This window comes from Vombatus ursinus, unplaced genomic scaffold (assembly GCF_900497805.2).
Source record: "Vombatus ursinus unplaced genomic scaffold, bare-nosed wombat genome assembly UNPS02014821.1, whole genome shotgun sequence".
In the NCBI taxonomy this organism is placed as follows: domain Eukaryota; kingdom Metazoa; phylum Chordata; class Mammalia; order Diprotodontia; family Vombatidae; genus Vombatus; species Vombatus ursinus.
The window spans coordinates 48110774-48129011 of NW_020954599.1; the positions used below are offsets into that span (position 1 = coordinate 48110774).

An 18238-nucleotide genomic window follows, 5' to 3' on the forward strand; every position below is an offset into this window, starting at 1 on the left:
AAGCACAAAAAAAGGAAAACAAAAGTGAAAAATCAGCAAACATTACAAAAGTCAAAAAATATATGAAATGAATCACACTTGGACTTCTTACTTTTGCAGATGGTGGAATGGGCATAATTTATGGTATTTCTTCTCTAGAGACATACTTGTCTTTGGTAATTCTGCAACATTTACTTTTGACTTTTTCATTCCCATGTTGTTTTAATCATTGTGTACATTGTTTTCTTGACTCTCTTTATTTCACTCGGCATTAGTTGATATAGACCATTCCATGCTTTTTCCTATTTGCCATATTTATCATTTCTTACAGTACAATAATATTCCATCATAGTAACGTACTGTTATTTGTTTAGCTATTCCCAATTGAAGGGCACCTATGTTGTTTCCAATTCTCCGTTACAAAGCATGCTGCTCTAAATATTTTGGGTATATATCAGGGTCAAAAGCTACGAATATTTTAGTAAATTTATTCGTATACTGCCTCTAAGAATATGTAAAAGGATTCTCCCTCTCCTCAATCTTGAAAAGGGTTTTTCACTAAATCAGGGTGTTCCCTTGAAGGGTCACATGGAAGAGAAGTGGTGTACATTTCAGAAACAGATTGTATCATACCTAAGAGCAGAAATGTAAACTAATTACATGTCACTTAGTAAAAGTTTGGCTTTAAAGAATAGATATCCTATGGACTTTCACTTCCTTCCTGCATTAAGAGGAGAGAAAGGTAGATATTAGAGGAGAAGAGGGTGGAGTTCTTCATCTGAGGTAGTATTCATGGATCCAGAGGGCAAGAGGGATGAGAACAAGGACAGGAACAGCAGAGGGATCTGCTGCTTCAGTCCCAACCCTGAAACAAGATGGTGAAGAACAGAGTCAACAGATTTGGCCATATTGGGTGCCTGGTGACCAGGGCTGCATTCACCTCAGGTGGAGTACACATCATGACTATCAATGACTCCCTCATTGACCTCAATTCCATGGTTTATATGTTTCAATATGATTCCACTCATGGCAAGTTCAAGGGCACTGTCAAGGCAAAGCTGAGAATGGAAAGCTGGTGATCAATGGAAAAACCATTACCATCTTCCAGGAGTGGGATCCCTCCAATATTAAATGGACTGATGCTGGATCTGACTATGTTGTAGAGTTCAGTGGAATATTTACCACTATGGAAAAGTCTGGGGCTCACTTGAAGTGTGGAGCCAAGAGGGTCATCATCTCTGCCCCTTCTGCTGATGCCCCAATGTTCGTGATGGGAGTGAACCATGAGAAATATAATAATTCCCTTAAGATTGTCATTAATGCTTCCTATACTACCAACTGCTTGGCCTCCTTGGCCAAGGTCATTCTTGACAATTTTGCCATTGTGGAAGGACTCATGACTATAATCCATACAATTACTGCTAACCAGAAGATAGTAGATGGCTCCTTTGCTAAGTTGTGGTGTGATGAACGTGGTGCTGCCCAAAACATCATCCCTGCTTCCCCTGGTGCTGCTAAGGTTGTAGGCAAGGTCATACCTGAGCTGAATGGGAAGCTCATAGGCATGGCCTTTTGCAATCCTACTTCCAATGTATTTGTTGTGGATCTGACCTGCCACCTGGAGAAACCTGCAAAATATGATGATACCAAGAAAATGGTGAAGCAAGCATCACAGGGAAAATTGAAGGACATCGTGGGCTACACAGAAGACCAGGTTGTATCCTGTGACTTTAACAGCAACACCCACTCCTCTACCTTTGATGCTGGTGTTGGTATTGCCCTCAACAACCAATTTGTCAAGCTCATTTCCTGGTGACAATGAGTATGGTTATAGCAACTGTGTAGTAGACCTCATGGCCTCCAACAAATAAAATGGAAAGTCAGGGACCTTCATCCTCAGCCAAAAAAAAAAAAGTTCAAACCACTGGGGAGCCTATGTTCCTAACCTGCATTCCTGTACTAGGATTCCATGTCCCATTCACATCCTTGTCCCAAAGCATCCCTGCAGTAGGGGGGAGAAACCTAGAGTCCTATATTGTGTACCATCAATAAAGTCACCACATTCAGTGCAGTAAAAAAGAACAGATATCTTAATAATTAGTAGTTAGTATATAAAATTCTTAGCAAAGCTAGACACATCTTACATGGTTATTATCTTGCTAGTGTGTATATGATTACTTCAAAAGTACATGGAAATAGTTTCTCTTCTTTAATCTATAAACTATGAATTTCTTTATGTTCTTCTTTGCTTTAGTCATTTTCTCTAGAATATTGAAAATGTCAACTTCAATCTTAACAGCTAGCTCAATTATCACAAAGTCCAAACAAGCAAAGGCCAAATAGTGTGGTCTTTCTCTAGAAAAATGCCGTATTTCACCAATGGCTTGGATCAGTCAGAGGTAACACAACTGGTATTCAGGTTCATAAGAATAGCTATCATTGGACAACAGTTCTTCTTACAGGGAAAAAAAAAGTCTTTGGGTTTTGTTGATCTCCAGAATCAGAATGACACAGCAACAAATGAAAATCAAAACCTATTGTAACCTGCATAAGAAAAGGATAGTGATAATTCTGCTGTACTTTGCCTAGGTCAGACAGCTGGAATACCGCATGAAGTTCTGGGTGTCATACTTTAGGAAAATTTATATACACATATATACATACAATATAACATAATTATATGTACACACACACGTGTGAGCACACACATACATGCACATATCCATCCATATACCCATATATCTATATACTTACATGTACACACATAGACATAGACATAGACATATCTCTATATCTATATCTATATATCTGGGCAGTTAGTTGGCACAGTAGGTAGAGTGCTGAGCTTGGAGTCAGGAAAATTCATCTTTTGAGTTCAAATCTGGCCTCCAGCACTTATTAACTACATGGCCCTGGGCAAGTTGTTTAACCCTGTTTGTCTTAGTTTCCTCATCTGTAAAATGAGCTGAGAAGGAAACAGCAAGACATTTTAGCATCTTTGCTAAGACAACCCCAAATGGGGGAAGAGTCAGATACAACTGAAAAAACACTAAATAATTGAAAAAATATAATTTTTGGATTCTGGGATAATGCAATAGAAGGAAAAAAGACATTTGAAACTTTAACTTAGAGCAGATGTTCTTTCAGAAAGCATCTTTAGCAATTTATTGCTCAAAGGAGTAAGGATGAAGTAATGCCAGAGATTTAAACCTCCCACAGTGAAATTAACATAAATAACCTCTACTATTTGCCTTGAAGTTGATATGAGTTGTTATGTGTACATAGTAGTAGGATCACTGACTGAACCATTAAATGCTGATATACTGACAGAATCCCTTGTAATGTATATTGAATGAAAAAATTACACACAATGTACTTTGTGATATTAATTTTCTCCTTAGGCTATCTCAAATGCTTTCTAGACAAAAATTTCCAAAACAAAAATTAAAAGAGTTGCCCCCACCCTTCCAATTTTGGATACTTTCTTTTCTGTACAAATTATATTTCAAATGATGGTAGCCTAGGAAACAAATTATCTTCCTGCAGCAGGATATTGAATCATATGTTTCATTATTGAAGAACTGAACATATTCCTTTAAAGAAGCCTTTTGTGTTGACATCTGCAATGATGTACTTTGAAACTAGTTATAGGAAAAGTTTTCACTCACAGTCTCTATTTAAAAGAAAGAAAATTCCTCACCATTTAAAGGAATATTTGCCTGATTAGTGATGGAGAAAATTCTGGTGCTTTGAAGAAGTTAAAGAAAGTTATCTAAATGACACTGATAGAATAGAATAGAAAGGGCATTTGTAATCTGAGGAGCAGGGTTCAAATCTTAACATTGCCATTTAACAACTTGGAAATCTCTTTGCTTCACTGAACAAGTTTATACCTTTGTAAAATGGGAATTAGACCTGTAACACATCTCACAGAGTTTATGTTGAATATAGGAAATGGTAAGTGGAACAATTGTTTTTACCAGAGTGCAAAATGAGGAGAAATTTGATATTTATCAGGGACCCAGATTTTGATAGACTTTAAATACAATGATCAACAGTATTTTACCTTGGATACAATAAGGAGCCACTGGGGCCTTCCTGAGTGGGGAATGTTATGGTCTTACTTATGGTTTGGGGATATTAATTTTGTAACAATAAGAGGAGAGAAACTGGAATCAGGGAAACTCATAAGGAGACTATTATGATGGCTCAGATGAGAGATGATGATGGAGCAAACTAGGAAGATAGTAATACAAGTGAGGAAAAGGGAAAATTAAAAATATTATTGGCAACTGATTAAATATTGATTCTAGGGTAATGGGGCAGGTAATGAGGGATAGGAAAGAACAAGGCTGATTCCAAGTTTTTAAATCTGGGAGTCTGGATGGGAAGCAGTGCCTTCAGTAGAAATTACAAGAGGGAAAGATAACAGATGAATAGATTGATCCTGTATTTGTGCCCACAAAATAGTAAAAGCCTTAGAGGATTGTCTACAGAACTTGGGTTAATCATTATGGAAGAGTGTGTGTGTGTGTGTGTGTGTGTGTGTGTGTGTGTGTGTGTGTGTGTCTGTGTGGTCTGTGTGTGTGTCCGTGTGTCTGTGCACATGTGCACAGGACAAGAATCCCAGGAAATGAAATAATATGGGTGGGTCATGACATATAATTCATAAGAGCCTTGGCATTTATAGGATCCCAGAGCCATTAGAATATCAGTCCTCACCTATTCTTCACATAGTACTTTGTAAACATTTAAGTGCTCTTTCTATTATAAGAGTGAGTTATTATAGATATCTCTAATTAAAAAAAAAAGGATGGGGGGAGGCCTAAGCTTATTTTAATAATAACTAACATTTTTATGGTGCTTTACAAGTTTGCAAACTACCACTTGGTTCTTACACATTTTAGTTTCATAGTAACACTGTAAGATGGACAGACATTACATGCATTATCATCCCTTTATCAAGGAAGAGACTCAGGTTCAGAGCATTTAAATGACTTGCTCATAGTTATATAATAAACAAATTTCTGAGGAGGTGTTTGACTGTGGGTCATGTGGAATCTATGTATATCATTGTGTCCACTCTGCCTTTTGATAATGTATCACAGTTGTACAATGATAATCATTTCTTTTTTTTCCCTCCAAAACAAAGTTTTTGGTTATTAATAGTGGATAGAGCAATTTATCTGGAGTTAGGAAGACTTGAGTTCAAATCCAGCCTTGGATGCTTATTAGCTCTGTGATTTTGGTCAAAACATTTAGCCTCTGTCTGCCTTACTTTTCTCATCTGTAAAATGGGGATAAGAGTACTTATCTCCTAGGGCTGTTGGGAGGATCAAATGAGATAACATTAGTAAGGTACTTTGCAAATCTTAGTGTTAGCTATCATCATTATTATTACTAGTAGTGGTAATAGTAATAGTAGTAGTATGTTCAAAAGGCATAATTCTCATTTACATTCCTTGGATGACAAAGTCCAACTTTTCCCCAACTTTTTACCAGGAGAACTTCTGTTTTTGGCCATTTCACAAATGTCTATAGGAATCAGTGTCTTTTGTTATACAAATTCTTACCCCAATCCCATAGGGCAGTTTGACTTGATTAGTGTCTTTGACTACAACACCATGCATTTGCTTGCAGTTGGAATCTCAGGCAACAGCTGCCCTTTGACAGCTCTAATTCACATACAAGGTGAGTAGGGGCAGTTGATCAATGTAGATATAGCCCACAGCACTGATATTTTTCTTCAAAGACCAATTGCTCTTGAATAATTTAGTGGATGCATTAAGCCTAAAAGGGCAAAGAAAATTAGATCTTTTCCCCCTTCCTAGATGTTGCTTTACATTATTAAAAATGCATTCTGGAATCATACACAAACTAATGCTGGTAGTGTCTCAAATTGTACTGCACTTAATCACAAATAGTTCCATTTCATTCTAGCATTGCCACACTTCATCAAAACCAAATAGCATTGTTTCACTTTTTATTTCACTTTCAGGCTCTGATTTAGACAGAGAAGAAACTAGATGAAAAATTTTAAGCAAATGCAAGTGAAGAGATGGCTATAGTTTTCTAACCCACTTTTTTTAAGGAAGTAGTTAATAGTTTCAGTAAAGAAAGTTAGCCTCAAAACTAGGAAGACAATCTTCTGTCTTTGATATACACTCACTGTGCTGGGCCCTAGGCAACTCTTTATGATTAAGTTTCAAGAAGGTTATTAGAGAGAGATTCACCATCCCAGCAAAATCATAGGTCCAATAATTGTCCCTAACTTTGACCTGGAAGAATAATAGAGTCAGGTAATTTAAGTGTGGTTAGAAAATCACATCATAGAAAGGTCAGTCAGTACTGAGAAGAAAAGAAATATGTAGCCAATGGAAAGAGAAGGGAAGAAAATCAGAGAAAATAAAGAATGATTTGGTCACAGAAAGAAGACATATCAACATAAGAGGGTAATAAAAATGTAAGTATAGGTAGGTATCAAAAACAGCAATGAGGTGGTACATTGGGTAGAGTCCCAGGCCTGAAGTCAGGAAGACCTGAGTTCAAATCTGTCTTCAGACTTTGGTTAGCTTTGTGACACTGGGCAAGAATCAGTTTCCTCATCTGCAAAATGAGCTGGAAGAAGGAAATAGCAAATCACTCCAGTATCTTTGCCAAGACAACCCCAAATGGGGTTACAAAGAGTCAGATACTACTGAAATGACTGTATAGCAAAATATATCAAATATTATTCTTTGGTCATAAACTATTCTAGTTAGTAAAAAGTAGTTAGTAAAAACAAACAAAGAAGTATGCAAAATTAAAAAAAAATTTCTCACAATCTCCAGAAAGCCTTTCTGGGTAAAATGAATAGTTTTAGAATTCTTCATAATCTGACTCCACCTTATCTTATCAGGCTTATTGCACATTACTCCCTTTTATAAACACTATATTGTAGCAAGAGTAATTACTTCTTCTTCCCCAAACATACCATTCCATCTCCAGTTCTTCAACTCGGTCCAGGACATCTCCCATACTTAGAATCCTCCTCCCCCACCCTGCCTTGCCTTACCTGCACCTTTTAGAATTTGTTCTTATTCAAGAATTAGTTTATTTTTAAATAGTATTTTTACTAATCTCTTGAGTTCTTAGGACTCTCTCTAGCTCATCAAATTATCCTCTCTGCCTCTACCTCTCCTCACCCCCCTCTCCTTCACGCTCTCTCTTTCTCCTCATATCCACTCACAGAGATATATATTCTGTAGATTGAGAAATTGAATATATGTGTAGATAAATACATCTGTATTATACTATTTTGTTCCTCTACTCACCCAGAGAGCTTCTGAGTATGAGGAGCTAATTCTCTGGTCTGCTACCCCACATACATTGTGCCCTGACTTCCTCTGTGTAGCAACTCTTAATTCTGCACTCATAATAGTCTATGGGCCAAAACATAATGTAAAAGAGTCTGCTTAGGTAGGGATGGGAGATAAGAGAAATAGTCTTTTGATTCACCTCTGCTTTTATACTGCATTATTGATAACATTAGTAACCCTTCAGTCTTGAGCCAGGTCCTTTACAATGGAAAATTTAATCCATCTAGATTACTTAATGCAAAACACTCTAAGTTTCTAAATAGCTGTACTTTACCACATTGACTTTAGAGCCTAAAAGCTGATCTTGTCTCTTTCAGTTGAATTGCATGCTGTTAACTCCTTTAGGGTTTGATGGCTAAGATAAAGAAGCAGAGAGTTCAGCCTGAGTTTCTTTGACATAAGAAACTCTTGGTTGAGCAAATTTTCTCTCTCTCTCTCAATGCATGTCAATAATTCTCTGAAACTTAGAGTCTGGGAGAATTTCTATTCTACTATGTTATGGAAATGCTTGTTTTATTTCCTAAGTTCAGTAAAATAAATATATTTTTTAAAAAAGAAAAAAAAACAATAAAGTCAAGAATACCAGAAAAAAAGAAAGGTTAAACAACCTACCCAGCCAGTATGCATCAGAGACAGGACTTAAACCCAAGCCTTCTGGCTCCTAGGCTGGCTCTGTATCTTCCACAACAGGGCTGCCTCTAATGATGGTTAGGATCCTCTTATTAAAATGTAAACGTTATCCAATGTCATCCACTCAGACTTATTAGAAGTAAATTTACCCTACAAGCACTGTTAAATAAAAATTATTAACTTTTACGGTGTTTGGAAAGCTCTATGATTGAATCAGTGTGGGTAGATCCTTTCTTGATATGGATTGCAACTCTTTCATATCTTTTTTCATTATTGTACATGAGAAATGCATCCCATGGTAGCTGGCCTTAATGTGATGGACTTTTCTGCACTTCAGCAATCTGCTTCTTGTGTCACAGATTCAACAGTCTGTCACTGGGATCAGACTCCAAGACTTTCCTACTTGGTAAGACCTACTGGTGCATCTGCTTCACTGGTATATCCTTTCAGAACCTGGATCACATCCACACCACAAAGAGGCAATGAAGGAGTGTTTTGGTAGAGGAGATGATGTGACTAAGATTATGGATTAAAAACTGGATAGCTCCCTAAAGACAGCAGGACACCCTGAAAAGATAGAAGATCTGGTTTCCATCTCAACACTGATACTTGCTACCTATGTAACCCTGAGTAAGTCCTTCCATGGATTTCCTCATTTTTAAAAAAAGAGATGGCATTGCATTTCATGTTCTCTGAGATCCTTTCTAGATCCATGATCTACTCCAAAGATTTCATTCTACCAAAGAGAATACAACTCCAAGAGAAGTTAAATAACTTGTGTAAAGTTTCACAGGTATCAAATGTCTAGAAGAGAATACAAACTCAGATTCTTTGACTCCAAATCCAGACATCTAACCACCATGCTAAGCAGACAGGGAATGCAGAGCAGACCAGAAATAAACAAACCCTACAATCTTCATATATTTTCAGTTTTTACTCCACTGCTTCTTTTAAAAGGTGTTTACTTTCAAAAGGAAGGTCTGCTGCTACAGAGGACTATGAATCATAATAGAAAATATATTGGATTTGAAATTAGAGGACCCTGAGTTCAAATTCTTACTCTCCCTTTTACTACTTCTATGATCTTGGGCAATTAATTTTCTCTCTCTTAACCTGTCTCTTCATCCTTAAAATTAATTTATTAGACTATATGGCCTTCTGACTCAAACTACAATCCATATCATGGTCAATCTTTGGTGCTTAATAATTAATAATAATAATAATAATGGTAGTAGTAGTAGTAGTGGTAGTAGTAGTAGTAGTAGTAGTAGTAGTAGTAGTAGTAGTAGTAGTAGCCAACAGTTATGTAGTGTTTTAAAGTATATGAAGAATTATACATATGTTTTCTCATTTCTTCACAAAACACTGTGAATTAAATGCTATTGTTATCTCCATTTCACAGAAGAGGAAATGAGGCTGAACATCCTGCCCAAAGTAACACGCCTAGTAAAGGTCTGAAACAGGTTTTAAACTCAGGTCTAGCACTCTATCTACTATAACACCTAACAAATGTGCAGGGTGTTCGTCATTTCACTATACAAGGAATTCTCCAGACAGACTACCTGAAAATGAAGTGTGGGGTTCAAATCTTAGTAAAGAACATTTTCCCCCTCAGAGTTCATCTTTCATGGTGCCATCAAGAATGTCATTTAACCAGATTCCCCTCCATACATACCCTATGCAACCTTTATTTATCATGGTCAAACTGAATCCAGGGTCCCTAAATTTGCTTCAAATTATCTGTCCCAAATAGTATGTAAGCTATACTGTGTAACTCATGAGAGTCCAATGTAACACACACACCTATAATTCATGGGAAAATCAATTTCCATTTGTCAATGTAACACATTCCCATAAACTCTTTCTGCATGAAATACTTATTTCAGAAAGAGAGAGAAAATCTGAATACATTCCCTGAACCAAGGAATGAAAAATCTGACTCCATTGGCTCTGACACATTTGTGTTTGAGACTATTTTATATATTAAACTGCCATCTTTCCAGTATGAATGTTTCTGTCTCATTACCCTGAAGCTTGAAACACCATCCTCGATCTTGCAGGAAGCTATTTATCTATTCTAGGAATGAAATAAGCAGAGACAGAGAAGAGCATTACAATGACAGGGCCTCCAGCAGAGTGTTTGTGAGAACATATTCCTAACAGTCTCAACATGTGGGTGGTGATATTGTTTTTGCCTTGTGGATGTCTTTCAGAAGACATTGCTGGTATGTATAAGTGGAAATAGGTGGCTAAAGTAGATCCTGAACTGCAGAAGGACCTAATGAAACGTACTTATCCCCCACCTCAACTCTGCTGAAGTTCTGTTCATTTTGGAATTAACAACAATGAAGAGAACTCATTAGAAAATATTTGATAAATATATAGAGGTTTAGCCAAGAGAAAAGATTCTTGGTAGAAGAGGGGCATGATAGTTATCTTTTGAGTATTTGAAAGGATGTCATGTGGAAGAAAGATTAGAATTCTCCTTGGCCTTAGAGGGCTAAACATGAAAAAAAAGGAAATTGCCAAGTGGATTTGTATTACATTCAAGGAAAAAATTGCAAATAAGTAGAGCAATCCTAAAGTGGACTAACTCAAAATGTAGGCATTTCCCTTCACTTGAGGCATCCAAGCAAACACTGGGTGACCACTTATTTAGGATGTCATAAAAGTGATTCTTCTTTGGACACAGTTTAGAATAGAAGATCTCTGAGAGCTTTTCTAATTCTGAGATTCTGGGATAATATGAAAAGAGGGTGAAAGAAGGAAAAAGCAAGAAATTCCTGGAAGAATAGAGCCTGATATAACTGAGGGAAGCTGGGAAAGAAGTGTGGCACAAAGTAAGAATTCACATCTAAAAGGAAAATAGCCAAACATATATCATGGAAAAAATTAGACACCAGGTGATGAATTTGGGGGACAACAATTTATGAACCTGTCCAGTAAGTCACATAAGGATTCTTATCATTCTTATTGAGTGAAGCACTCTTAGTTTTGAAATTACAGATATGTCAAAATGTTGAAAAAAGGAAAAAAAACCTTGATAGCAATAAACACCCCCCCAAAAAATTGTGATCTCAGTTAACTAGCATTTATTAAGCAACCATTACATGTATCAGGTATTGTTCATTTAATCAATGTAGCTTATACCTCTTCTATCCTTGTCCATTTTGTGGGACTGGTCCATAAAATGACAGATTTAGAACAAGAAAGGGCCTTAGGTTTCATCAAGTCCAATCCCATCATTTTATACATGAAGAAACTGAGGCATGTAGAGGTTAAGTAAATCATTCAGGATCACACATCTCATCAAGTGTCTGAATAAAGATTTGGACTCAGGTTTTCCTCACAGTCAAACTGAGTCCAGGGTCTCTAAACTTGTATTAACTTATCTGTCCCAAATACCTTAGTGAGTTAGATTGTGTAGCTCATGAGAAGCCAGTGAAACATGAATACCTATAATTCACGAAAAATTCAATTTTCATTTGTCAGTGTAGCACAATGCTTATAGATTCTTTCTGCATGAAATATTTGAGAAAGAGAGAAAATCTGAATCCATTCCCTGGCTCCAATGGCCCTGACTTTCCATCCAGAACTCTGCCCACTAAATTGCCTCTTGTAAGTCCTTACATAAGTTCCATTTTAGTGGGGATTGGGGTCCTACCCCATGTTTTATTGTCTTCATCACCTTCTGACCTTTCAAGACTATCAGTGCAGCTCTCAGATTGTTCACCTGCCATCTCTCAGTTTCACTAGCCTCACTTAAATCTAGCCTATCTTCTATTTCTATACATTTGCTTGATGTCATCTCTTATTCTTGTTCTTTTTTAAAATTCTTTGTTGAATATAATCCTATTACCAAAAGGGATTACAAGAAACATTTAGAGTGCAGGGGAAAAAAAAAAAAGTTTAGATCTCCCAAGAGCATATGAGCAATGCATCTTCCATGTAACAAACTGCTAGGTTTTCATTAAATTGAAAAATATATGAAATAATATGACATATTGAGTGGTTGGTTAAGGTTTTTCAGTTAGTTTTGTTTGCTTTCGTGAGAAAGAAAGAAAGGAGAAAGAATGTATCTATTGTCACACACTAATACTGCAATACTAGACATATAATCCCAACCTACTCATCAGTCAGACAGGGTAAGGTACTGAGAACATAGAAACAAAGAACAAACAACGAGGATTCTCTAAACTGTCTTCTCTGGCTCTCTGGGTTCAAGAACAGCACAATTTCCATGCCCATAAAATGTCAATAACATTTTTGTTGTTGAAAATATTCGTGAATTAAAGTTATTATTCTTAAGAAACCAAGATAGTATGGAAGAATTCTGTACAAATTAGAAGAGAAGAAAAGAATGAAGCATCATTGGATTTAACAGCAATCACAATTGTCAAAATAAACTTTTTAGAACAATATTGAAAAAAGTAATTTCTACACTTGTTGAAAAAGCTGAGTTTTTCTATATTGCAAACAATTTTATATGTATATGTATATATATGTATATGTACATATATGTACATATGTATATATAATGGTTGTATATGCACATGTATAATTAAATTGTACTTTTATGCCTAGATGTTTTAGGGTTTTTAGCTTAAATATATGCTGTAATTTGTCCAAGGCTTTTTCTATATTAATTAAGATTATTGGGGGGCGTAATCAAGATGGCAGAGTAAAAGCAATGACTTGCTTGAGCTCTCCCCAAACCCCTCCAAATAACTATGCTAAAAGGCTCTAAACAAATTCTAAAGCAGCAGAACCCACAAAAAGACACAATGATACAAATTTACAGGCCAAGACAGCTTGGATGGTTGATCAGAGAGGTATATCACGCTAGACTGAGAGAGGTGTGCAAGTTTTGCATGGGCATGCAGGCAAGGCAGGCCTCAGCAAACCTGGAGCAAGCCTCAGAGGACTGAATTGTGGGCAGTTGCGGTGGTTTTCAGATTTCTCAACCCACAAATGCCAAAGACAACTTAGAAGGTCAGTGGGAAAAGTCTATGTCTGCTGTGAGAGAGAGAAGCATGGTCCCCGTCCCAGTCCCCGAGCTTGGCCCTGGGGCAGCAACTGCTTCCTGAGCTTCACGCCCACAGACTAAGGGGGAATTGAGTGGCTGATCAGAGGGGGATTACAAGGATCTCTTTGCTGGTGCAGGATTCTCTTGCTTTGCCCATGCTTGGATCTGGGTCACAGTTCTGGGTGGTAGTCCTGGGGCAAGGAGAAGCACTGGTGTGGTGGAGCTTATACTGGTGGTGGAGAGGAAATCTTCCTCACAGTTCCAAGACAGAAAAGAGTGCTTGTGATCGGTAACTCATAGAGCAGAGCACAGGCCAGGAAAGGAGTAAACACCTCACCCTTGATCATAGCACCTTAGAAGAAATGAAAATTTGCAGGTCCCTGGAAGTATCTCTGAAAATAGGTGCACAAAACCCCCAAAGCTTGGGACAGTACATTCTCCACACTGGAAGCAGATCCCTACCTTAACAAAGACTTTATAACTCAAGTAATTGGCTGAGATCATGATCAAGCAGAGCAAAAAGAGTCAGACCATAGAATCTTTCTTTGGTGACAAAGAAGATCAAAACATACAACTAGAAGAAGACAATAAAGTCCAAGCGCCTACATCCAAAGCCTCCAAGAAAAATATGAATTGGTCCCAGGCCATGGAAGAGCTCAAAAAGGATTTTGAGCCAATGAGGAGAAGAATGCCCTAAAAAGCAAAATTGGCCAAATGGAAAAGGAAGTCCAAAAGGTTACTGAAGAAAATACTTCCTTAAAAATTAGAATAGAACACTTGGAAGCTAGTGACTTTGTGAGAAATCAAAGCATTATAAAACTAATCCAAAAGAAAGAAAAAAATAGAAAACAATGTGAAATATCTCACTGGAAAAACAACTGACCTAGTAAATAGATCCAGGAGAGAGAATTTAAAAATTATTGGACTATCTGAAAGCCATGATCAAAAAAAGTGCCTAGACATCATCTTTCAAGAAATTATCAGGGTAGCTGGTGGCACAGTGGATAGATCACCAGCCTTGAAGTCAGGAGGACCTGAATTCAAATGTGACCTCAGAGCAAACACTTGACACTTATTTGCTGTGTGGCCCTGGGCAAGTCACTTAATCCAAATTGCCTTAAAAAAAATTATCAAGGAAAACTGCCTTGATATTTTAGAACCAGAGGACAAAATAGAAATTGAAGGAATCCACCAATCACTTCCTGAAAGAGATCCCCAAAGAAAAACTCCTAGGAATACTGTGGTCAAATTTGAGAGTTCCCAGGTCAAGAAGAAAATATTGCAAGCAACCAGAAAAAAAAATTGAAGAATTGTGGAAACGCAATCAGGATAACACAAGATTTAGCAGCTTCTGCTTTAAGGAATTGGAGGGTATGGAATACAATATTTCGGAGGGCAAAGGAGCTAGTATTACAACCAAGAATCACCTATCCAGCAACACTGAGTATAATCTTTCAGGGGAAAAAAAGGTCATTTAGTGAAATAGGGGATTTTCAAGCATTCTTGATGAAAAAACCAGAGCTGAATAGAAAATCTGACTTTCAAGTACAAGACTCAAGTGAAACATGAAGAGGTAAACAGGAAAGAGAAATCATAAGGGACTTAATAAGGTTGGACTGTTTATATTTCCACATAAAAAGATGATATTTGTAACTCATGAGACCTTTGTCAGTATTAGGGTAGTTGGAGGGTAAAAATTATATGTATGTATATATATATAGATAGTTAGATAGATAGGGGGCACAGGGTGAGTTGAAGATGAAGGGGTGATACCTGGAGACTAAAATTAAGGGTTGAGAGAGGATAATACTAGGAAAAGGAGAAAGGGAGAGGCAGAATGGGATAAATTATCTCTTATAAAACAGACAAGAAAAGGCTTCTACAGTGGAGGGGAAATGGGGGAAGGTAAGAGGGAATGATTGAATCTTATTCTTGGTGGATTTGGCTTAAGGAGGCAATAACATACACACTCAGTTGGGTATGGAAATCTAACCTCACAGGAAATGGGGGGGAAGGGGATAAGAGAGCAGGGGGTTGATAGATGGGAGGGCAGATTGAGGGAAGGGGTAACCAGAAGCAAACACTTCTGAGGAGGGACAGGGTCAAAAGAAAGAATAGAATAAATGGGGGGCAGGATAGGATGAAGGGAAATATACTTTGTTTTTCACAACATGAATACTATGGAAGTGTTTTGCATGACTACACATATATAATCTGTATCAAGTTGCTTGCCTTTTCAATGAGGGTGGGTGGGGAGGGAAGAAAGGAGAAAATTTTGAACCCAAAGTTTTAAAAACACATGTTAAAAAAATTGGAAAAAAATTGCATCTCTGCTTCAAAAATAACAAGTCTCAATGTAACAAGATTAAGACAAGATAAGGTTAAAAATTATATTGAATATTTTTGGAAAAAGGCATCAGAAGTGAACTCATATATGAGACCTTCTCTAATACTCCCCAGTTATTAATAGCTTACGCCCCTTAAAAATAAATAATATTTTGCATTTATGTATTTGAAAAAAGGAAAACATTTAAAAAAAGATAATCATGTAATGTTGGATTTTGTTCCTGCTTAATTAAGTTAATTGTTTTTCTAATGTATCATTCTTACATTCCTATTAAAAATCTCACTTGATCATTTTTTTTTGCATGCATGTTTAAATATGAGTATAACTATGCAGCTTTTTTTGCTAGGATTTGGTTGAATCTTTTTACCAATATTATTAGTGATGTTGCTCTACAGTTTTCTTTCTCCATTTTCCATTTCTGATTAAGAAATGATGTCTATATATTCTCATAAAATTAATAACATCCATTCCTTCTCAGTTATTGAGAATTTTATCAAATAGATATTAATCCCTCTTTAAATACTTGATAGATGTCACATGAATTTGTATAGACCAATATTTTTCTGCTTGTTTGCTTGTTTTTCTGTAATAATTCCTTTCTGGGTTGTTCAATTTAACTTTCTGATTTTTATTTTTAAAGATCTATATTTCATATTTGGTTACTCTGAAGTTTTTTTTTGTTGTTGTTTAAAGGGCAATCACATCTAAATTTTTAGTTCTGTTAATATATAAATCTTAACATTAAATTTTGATAATTCTTTTAATTTCTTTTCTGTCATGAATTTACTTTCATTTTTATTATGATCACTTGTTTGACTCTCTCTCTCTCTCTCTTTCTCTCTCTCAATCACATTATTTGTGCCACCATACTCCAGCAAACTTCTTACCCTGGAAGCTGCCCTTATCACCAAAATCCAGCAAACTTCTCATTTTTCATGATTCCTCCACCCCTGTGGCCCCTTCTCTCATTAATTTATTTGTTCCTCTATTGACCCCATTCCTAAATCTCTGACCTTTATTTTTCATGATGCCCTTGATTAGGTGTCTCCTTTCTCCTTTCTCTGCTTTTCAGCTTTCCCCTATATATTGTCATCCCCATTTGAATGTAAGTTCCTCAAGGGCAGAGACTATATTTTTTTTTCTTCTGTTAGTATTCCCACTGCCAAGCACAGTGTCAAGCACATATTGAGAATTTAATAAATTCTTAATGACTTTACTTGATTTGTTATCTAAAAGTTTATTCAATTATCAGTCTTTTCAATAATTAACTTTTAGTTTTGTTTATCATTTCAAAATGTTTATCATTTCTTTGTTTTCCATTTCTTGTTCTATGCCTATTTTGTGATTTGTTGGTATGGTAAATTTCTAGTTTTTACTTCACTTATTTTCTGAAGGAATGCTTAGTCTATTCAAATTTAGACTTTTCATTTTCTTGAAAGGAAAGACTTTTCAGAAATTGGAGTTGCTCTTTCAAAGGATGGTAGAGAGGAAGGGTGAGAGTATACACACACCTGTTGATAGAAAATCTGGCTCCAGGATAAATTAATTAAGTGATGAGGTCCATGCCAACCTAGGCAGATATTTCAAACAAAGGAACTTTGTGTCCTCTGGGGAAGCTACGAGGTCAGGGTATGATGTACCTGGGCCAGGGAAAGCTCATCCAGTATCTGGAATGTCTTGTGATGTTACCAAAGCAAGTATTCAGTGATATTGCCATTGATCTTTATTGTCGTGATGAAAGATGTGGTTGGGTTTCCAGTTCTGGCAGAAGAATGTGGAACACATATGAATGTATACCCATTCTGGAAGAGAGGAAAACCTTTCCCAAAGAGAATTCTGATGCTATAATAGCCTATTACACCACTCCCAAAATATACTTTATAGATAACAGCTTCTTAAACCTTTTCCACTTAAGACTCTTTTTCAAGATTTTGCATTTCTGCTTTTGGCACTACATGGCCTGAGGGCATGCACAGTGCAAAGTGGGCATGCTTTGGGTTCAGAACTTACCATGAAGGCTACAATGAAGTTGTGCAATGCAACATGGGTAAGTGCTGCCAGAACACCTTGGATTCATTAAACATTTGATTTTTAATTAATTTTTGGTTATTATGTGTTCAGAAATCTTTTACTGTTAACAAAATTTTTGCAACCCCAAATGAGGTCTCAACCCACAGTTTAAGAAGTGCTGTTATAGATGATGGGAGGAAGAGCAGACAGGGCAGGCAAATAGGAGAAGGTAGGCTTGGGAGAGGGCAGCTTGGAGACAGGATTGTGGAATTAGTTGACTGTGGCAAGGTGAGGAGGCAGAGGCATTCACATGCATCTGGAGGCTAAGGAAGGACCTTGAGGTACGGAACAATGGACTAGAAGGAACACTCTCCCTCTCTTTTTTCAGGCACTGAGGCAAAGCTCAGTCAATTTCACCCTAGTTATGGCTTTGGGCATCAGACAATTTAGTTGGGGAAAATAATATTGTTTTGATTTTCAGATAAAATATGAGTAGGAAATACACAGAAAAAGTATGGAGATCAATATAGTATTCACTATTGTAGAGGTTTCACATATACATACCGTATTTAGAAATATATTATGTGTGTGTGTGTGTATATATATATATATATAGAGAGAGAGAGAGAGAGAGAGATATTATTTCTATATTATACCATATTTAGAAATAGCCAATAGCTCACTAACATTCAGACTCCTTAAGAGTCTGCCCAATATGACGGATGTTCTAATAAACCTTGTCTTTGGCTGAAAGAAGACTTGGGTCAAATTCTTTTGGGCATGACCCACGTGTTCTGATTTTGGGGTCCCAGCACCCCTAAACCTCATCATTTTGGTGGCCCATATGGGGAAATTGCCTAACCCCAAGTTCTTCTCCAGTAAAAACTG

General features: G+C 36.7%; 1 pseudogene; it reads left to right on the top strand.

The window, feature by feature from the left end:
* Positions 1-845: 845 nt before the first annotated feature.
* Positions 846-1850, top strand: LOC114024537 (annotated as a pseudogene).
* Positions 1851-18238: the final 16388 nt, after the last annotated feature.